An 8,241-nucleotide genomic window follows, 5' to 3' on the forward strand; every position below is an offset into this window, starting at 1 on the left:
TCATGGCGTATATGTATGAGCTGATCATCCTCCACTAGTAAGCTTATAGTTGCCTGTGCCTGTCTGTTTTTCTTGTCCCAGTCCTGATTATTGTCCTGTGGCCTCTCTGTAGTGGTAACCTCCTACAAGTCATCTCTAGATAATAGCATTTCCACTTTAAACTTCCATAGCTGATAATTGTCATTGTTCAGCTTGGCCACTGAGAGTTTAAGTTCTGAGTTTCCGGCCATTTTTCCCTCCTTTATATATAAACAGTCTTACTTGTCTATAGGAGACGTCACTGGAAACCTTCCTTATGTCGATCCTGGGCCCATAACCTGTTGCAGAGTGTGATCACTGGGTGCAACGGAGTCCATTCAGATCAGACATTGTGGAGTAAACAGGAACTGGCTTCTTTATTGGAACATAACACAGAAATCAAAGATGTCACCTCATTGTAATAAGAACAACAGACAGGAAGAGATAACCAACAAGTTCAGTACAGTGTACAGGATATTACAACACAACATAGAAATGCATAGCATATCACTGAGCATTAGCGACATCTAGTGTCCTATTTGTGAACTGCAGTTAATCTGCTAAGCTGAAAGCTGTTGTGTCTCCAACATCCCCCCCCCGTCAGCTCCTGTGTATTTGTCCCCCTCTCCCCCCCTTTCCTGCCGCTATTAGTAGCTGTCAGTAAAGTAAAGAACACTTACAACCAGCTCCTCTCTTCTATTACCACTTTAGCCCCAGAAGGTTTTACCCCCTGCATTATTTTAACTGACAATTGCAGCTCCCCCCTGCCCCAAAGCACCCACTCGCTCGTCCCCTCCCCCTTCCTGACCTGCCTGGCTGCATGCTTGGATAAGGGTCTGGTATGGATTTTGGGGGGTACCCCATGCCGTTTTTTCAGCGTGGGGCTCCCCTCAAATTCTATACCAGACTGGAAGGGCCTGGTTTGGAACCTGGGGGGGGGGGCACGCCGTTTTTTTCCCATTTTGGCTTGGAATTCCCCCCTCAAGATCCTCAGAGCGCAAGTCGCACCACAAGGAGGGGGGGAGGGGTTAAATATAATTGTTTAGGAGGAAGGGGGTGGAGCCAGGTGCAAGAAACTTGTTCAATTGGGTGAGGATTCACTTTAAGTAACCTTCTTCTTCCTTTCCTACCAGGAGTAGAAGCCGTGACTCCACCCCCTCCAGGCGCTATGATCCTCTTGTTGCTCTTCATGAATCTGCAAAGCTTTTCAGGGACAGACATCCGGAAATGAAGAGTTGGCGTTTTACCAACATTTCTTTTTTTTTAACATAATAAAACATTTTATTGGTGAATACAGAACGGCGTTCATTGTGTCCTTTCTATCTGCCCGGAGTTCAGGATGGTATCTGACATAAATGTGAAATATTTCCATGCTGATTGTACAAAGAAAAGAAAATAATAGCACAAGGGACAGAATGGAGAGAAGGTGATCACATATCATCACATGAAGAATACATAATGGCGGCATCTCCTGCTATTGTGCAGGTTGAATAATCATCCGCCGAGATATGAGGGTCTATTTATAAAATAATTATCTATACCAGTGATGGCGAACCTTGGCACCCCAGATGTTTTGGAACTACATTTCCCATGATGCTCAAATATACTGCAGAGTGAATGAGCATCATGGGAAATGTAGTTTCAAAACATCTGGGGTGCCAAGGTTCTCCATCACTGCTCTATACCAATGTCTCAAGCATTGGCACAGCTGTCACGAATAGTTCCCTGTAATTTGCTCCATCTAGTGGCCACAATGCGGTATTTCCCTGATTGGGGTATTTCAGTAAAATACTGCAATATGGCCACTAGGTGGAGCTGACAAACACAGAGAATAAATGTAGACTTTGGTTTAGGGAGGGGTCTCCAAACTTTCCAAACAAAGGGCCAGTTTACTGTCCTTCAGACTATAGGGGGGCCAGACTGATGCCAGTGGGACCAGAAAATGCCCCGGTGTCAGTGGGAATGAAAAAATTATTAATCGGGACCCATCATTAGTGTCAGTAGGAGGAATAGTTCCCTGTCGTTGGTGTCAATGGCTGGAATCTTGCCCTATGGTTGGTACCAGTGGGAGGAATAGGTCCCTGTTGCTGGTGTCAATGGATGGAATCTTGCCCTATGATTGGTATCAGTGGGAGGAATAGGTCCCTGTCGTTAGTGTCAATGGATAGAATCTTGCCCTATGGTTGGTATCAGTGGAAGGAATAGGTCCTTGTCATTGGTGTCAATGGATGGAATCTTGCCCTGTGGTTGGTATCAGTGGAAGGAATAGGTCCCTGCTGTTGGTGTCAATGGCTGGAATCTTGCCCTATGGTTGGTATCAGTGGGAGGAATAGGTCCCTGTCATTGGTGTCAATGGAGGGAATATTGCCCTAAGGTTGGTATCAGTGGAAGGAATAGGTCCCTGTCGTTAGTGTCAATGGATAGAATCTTGCCCTATGGTTGGTATCAGTGGAAGGAATAGGTCCTTGTCATTGGTGTCAATGGAGGGAATCTTGACCTATGGTTGGTATCAGTGGAAAGAATAGGTCCCTGTCATTGGTGTCAATGGAGAGAATCTTGCACTATGGTTGGTATCAGTGGGAAGAATAGGTCCCTGTCGTTGGTGCCAATGGATGGAATCTTGCCCTATGGTTGGTATCAGTGGAAGGAATAGGTCCCTGTCGTTGGTGTCAATGGATGGAATCTTGCCCTATGGTTGCTATCAGTGGGAAGAATATGTCCCTTTTGTTTGTGTCAATGGAGGGAATATTGCCCTATGGTTGGTATCAGTGGGAGGAATAGGTCCTTGTCATTGGTGTCAATGGAGGGAATCTTGCCCTAAGGTTGGTATCAGTGGAAGGAATAGGTCCCTGTCGTTAGTGTCAATGGAGGGAATCTTGCCCTATGGTTGGTATCAGTGGAAGGAATAAGTCCTTATCATTGGTGTCAATGGAGGGAATTTTGCCCTATGGTTGGTATCAGTGGAAGGAATAGGTCCTTATCATTGGTGTCAATGGATGGAATCTTGCCCTATGGTTTGTATCAGTGGGAGGAATAGGTCCTTATCATTGTTGTCAATGGATGGAATCTTGCCCTATGGTTGGTATCAGTGGAAGGAATAGGTCCTTATCATTGGTGTCAATGGATGGAATCTTGCCCTATGGTTGGTATCAGTGGAAGGAATAGATCCTTATCATTGGTGTCAATGGAGGGAATCTTGCCCTATGGTTGGTATCAGTGGGAGGAATAGGTCCCTGTCGTTGGTGTCAATGGATGGAATCTTGACCTACGGTTGGTATCAGTGGAAAGAATAGGTCCCTGTTATTGGTGTCAATGGATGGAATATTGCCCTATGGTTGGTATCAGTGGGAGGAATAGGTCCCTGCCATTGGTGTCAATGGAGGGAATATTGCCCTATGGTTGGTATCAGTGGAAGGAATAGGTCCCTGTCATTGGTGTCAATGGAGGGAATCTTGCCCTATGGTTGGTATCAGTGGTAGGAATAAGTCCCTGTCATTGGTGTCAATGGATGGAATCGTGCCCTATGGTTATTATCAGTGGAAGGAATAGGTCCCTGTTGTTGGTGTCAATGGATGGAATCTTGCCCTATGGTTGGTATCAGTGGAAGGAATATGTCCCTGTCATTGGTGTCAATGGAGGGAATATTGCCCTATGGTTGGTATCAGTGGTAGGAATAGGTCCCTGTCATTTGTGTCAATGGATGAAATCTTGCCCTATGGTTGGTATCAGTGGTAGGAATAGGTCCCTCTCATTGGTGTCAATGGATGGAATCGTGCCCTATGGTTGGTGTCAGTGGAAGGAATAGGTCCCTGTTGTTGGTGTCAATGGATGGAATCTTGCCCTATGGTTAGTATCAGTGGAAGGAATAGGTCCCTGTTATTGGTGTCAATGGAGGGAATCTTGCCCTATGGTTGGTATCAGTGGAAGGAATAGGTCCCTGTCATTGGTGTCAATGGATGAAATCTTGCCCTATGGTTGGTATCAGTGGGAGGAATAGGTCCCTGTCATTGGTGTCAATGGATGGAATCTTGCCCTATGCTTGGTATCAGTGGATGGAATAGGTCCCTGTCATTGGTGCCAATGGATGAAATCTTGCCCTATGATTGGTATCAGTGGGGAGAATTGTGTTCCATTAATTAGATGAGTGGAAAGAATAATATTTCATCACTTGGTGTCAGTGGGAGGATTAGTGCCCCAAGCAGGGCCATTGTTAGATATCACGGGGCCCTGTACGGCCTACCTGACAGCCCCCCCCCCCCCCCCAAACATCAAAATTATATTTTTGCTAACTTGCTGTAAGGACTAGGGCACCTGTGTGAATGTGGCATTTATTACATTTTTTTTTTCTTGCATCGCCCATTAATTCCAATGGGCTGCCTAACACGTGGGTAAGCATGACTTTTTACAGTTGTGTTTGGCCTTACCACATGGTACTGTAGCAACTTTCCACATCAGCAGAGGGCAGTGCGTTTCCTTGTGGTGCAGGAAAATGTCTGCTCTTGCATGCGTTGTTGCACCACAAGTGGTGTGAACAAACCCTAAGGCTCCATTCACACCTGGGCGTTTTCAGCTCCAAAAACGCTCAAAAAAAACGTTTCCAAAACGCCCAACAAGTAAAACCCCATTCATTTAAATGGCCCCTGTTCACATCTGAGCGTTTTAACGCCTGAAGCAAAACGCCCAACGCTCAAAAAAGTACATGAGCTTCTTTTTGGGCAGATTACAGTCGTTTTCCATTGGTCTCTAGTCAATCTAAAAACGCCTGCACAAAAAATGCCTGTAAAACGCCTGCAAAAACGCCCATGAAAACGCCTGAAAAAAACGCCTGAAAAAACGCCTGAAACAAAAACGCCCAGGTGTGAATGGAGCCTAAAGGTTATTTTAGGTAGGGGAAGGAGGCAGACTTAGAATTGTGAATGCAGTTGGACTAGCTGTAAATATTAACAAGGAATCTTATAATATTGCTAGATCTGAGCTGTAGGTGATAGGAAATGGGACACATTAACCACTTAAGCCCCGGAAGATTTTACCCCCTTCCTGACCAGGCCCTATTTTGCGATTCAGCACTGCGTGATTTTAATGGACAATTGCGCGGTCGTGCGACGCTGTACCTTAACGAATTTGACATCCTTTTTTCCCACAAACAGAGCTTTCTTTTGGTGGTATTTGATCACCTGTGCGATTTTTATTTTTTGCGCTATAAATAAAAAAAGCGACAATTTTGCAAAAATAACAATATTTTTCAAATTTTTTATATGAAATTCCCCCAAAAAAAAGTAAATATCAAAATTTTTTAACATTTTTGGCCAATTTCTGCTACATATGTTCGGTAAAAAAAATCGCAATAATATATAAATAAATAAATATAAAATAATTTTGATTGGTTTGCGCAAAAGTTATTTCGTTTACTAACTAAGGGAAAGATTTTTGTCATTTTTGTTGTATTTTTCTTTTTTTTAACGAGTAATGGCGGCGATCTGCGATTTTTTTTGAGGGACTGCGACATTGTGGCGGACAGATCGGACCCTTGACTGACATTTTTGACACTTTTAGGGTTACCAGTGACATTACTACAGTAATCAGTGCTATACATATGCACTGTTACTGTAAAAATGACACTGGCAGGGAAGGGGTTAACTTTATTGGAGAAGGAGGGGTTAAGTGTGTCCCTAGGGGCGTGCTTCTAACTGTGAAGGGGTGTGGCTAGTGGTGTAACTACAGAGATATACGATCCTGCATAGCAGGACCGTATGATCTCTGCACTTACACAGGGGAAAATGACAGGCGGTTGTGTTTACATCAGCCGCCTGCCTTTCTCCCTCTGTAACTGACGATCGCGAGTGACCGGCGGACATCGGGTCCGCCGGTCACTCGCGCAGAGGTGTCCGTGAACGAGCGGGAGCGGGAGCGCGCCTCCGGCGGCGTGCGCTCACCCCCTATTGGCTCACAGGCGAGTGACGTACCCATACGTCACTTTGCCTGCACGGGGCTGACCGCCGCAGTATATGTACTTGCGGCGGTCAGCAAGCGGTTAAAGAGGTTCTTCACTTTAGAAAAAAATAAATAAAAAATCAGCAGCAACAAATCCTTACCTGTCCAGGGATCCAGCACCGTCCTCACCTGGGCTAGTTCTTCACTAGTCTTTGGGTTCCTTTGCATCCGAAATGTTGGCAGCTGTAACGCTCTGGGGTTTGACTTAGTGAACTGGATTTGCAGCTGCAGAATTTCCACTCAGTAGTCTTGTAGAGATGTGTTGAATCACCTTATCCAACTCTCCTGACTCATCATAGTGGCTCAGCCCGCTTCAGTATGCACATACACAAACACTCAGATAAGATATTGCTGGAGTGATAGATATTTATGCAATAGTATTGAGGTGATATACTGAAGGGATAGGCTTGAGTAGTGATAGCAATTAATGATAGGCACTCAGGTAGTAATGTTGCAGGAGCGATAGCAGATGGTGATAGATAGTATGCAGGAGGGTTAGCAATCATGTACAAGTAACAGGTGGTAGGGGATAGCAGATGAAGTGTACAGGAGATGCTAAGTTAATGCAAGGTTATAAGTTACAGGTGGTAGTAGGCTCAAGAGCTAGCAATCTAGGTAACGATGCAGGTGATAGATATTGTAGTGCATATATCCTAGAGTTTAGCAACAGTTCTTAATATGCAAGAATAGATAGCATGTGACTTGATAGGAAGGGATCCCCTGCGGGGTACTTATCACTAGCTGGTAAGCGAGGTAAAGGATCAGGTAGCGAGGTAAAGGATCAGGTTGCGAGGCTCCGGTCAATCCAGGTATAGGAAGATAGCTGGAGGATTCGGCAGCGTCAGACAGGGATGTATAACGAGCGGTTGCACGAACACCTTGTGAGTGCACAGCGTCGGTTGAAATAGCCGCTCAGATCGGCGCCTGGTGATGACGTCATCAGATGTTAAAGAGACATGCAGCTATATGCGTTCCACCTACCTGAATGGTGGAACACAATGCGGAAGTTAGAGGCTAGAAAGGTACTGAAAGTACCAGGATCTTACAGTACCCCCCCCCCCATAAGGCCGGCTCCAGAAGGCCTATAGCACTGGTCTCTCAGGGTATTTAGAGTGGAACCTTTTTATAAGCCTGGATGCGTGAACGTCAGAAGCATCCAACCAGGTGTCATCTTGGGGTCCATAGTTTTTCCATCTGATGAGATATTGGAGTTTTCCTCTGTGGATACGAGAATCCAAAATCTCCCTAATCTCAAATTCTTCTCCCCCTTCAACTTGTACTGGAGGTGGAGGCAAGATGGTAGGTCTAATTCCTTGGTTGGGTATATGTGGCTTTAGTAGAGATACGTGGAAAATGGGGTGTATCTTAAGATCTGCCGGTAAAGTAAGTCGAACTGCAGATGTCCCAATGAGTTTCTCGATTGGGAAAGGTCCCAAAAAAAGAGGTCCAAGCTTTTTACTGGGGATTTTCAACCTCAAGTTTTTTGTAGATAGCCAAACAAGATCCCCAATAGTATATTGAGGAGAAGGTCTTCTACGAAGGTCGTAGTACCTTTTTTGTTGGCTATGAGCATGTGAGATGGTGGTGTTAAGTAAACCCAGAGAGTCTTTTATTTGGGTGAGATAGTCAGAGGCTACTGGATTACTTGATGGTAGGATGCGTGGTGGAAGAAGTGTGGGATGAAACCCATAGTTTAGGTAGAACGGACTTTGCTTAGTAGTACTGTGGGTTGCATTATTATAAGCAAATTCCGCCAAAGGGAGGAGGTCCACCCAATCATCCTGTAGGTATGAGGTGTAGCAACGCAAATATTGTTCAATACACTGGTTGACTCTTTCAGTTTGTCCATTGGTCTGTGGGTGATAAGGGGAAGTAAGTTTTTGCTCAATACGTAGTATATGACATAGAGCTTGCCAAAACTTAGAGATGAACTGTGAACCCCGGTCAGATAGAAGAGTCTTTGGAATTCCATGTAGTTTGAACACATGTTTCACTAGTAATTCCGCTGTTTCCTTAGATGAAGGTAGTCTGCGAATAGGAATGAAATGTGCCATCTTTGTCAGATGGTCCACTGACACTAGGATGGTAGTAAATCCTTTGGAAGGTGGTAATTCTACTATGAAGTCTAGAGACACAACTTCCCATGGAACTTTGGGTATTGGTAGACTGCAAAGTAGACCAGATGGTTTTGTAGTGTCAATTTTGGACCTTGCACAGATGTCACAGGAGGAA

Source organism: Pelophylax lessonae (assembly GCF_965119305.1).
Source record: "Pelophylax lessonae genome assembly, contig: HAP1_SCAFFOLD_223, whole genome shotgun sequence".
NCBI lineage: Eukaryota > Metazoa > Chordata > Amphibia > Anura > Ranidae > Pelophylax > Pelophylax lessonae.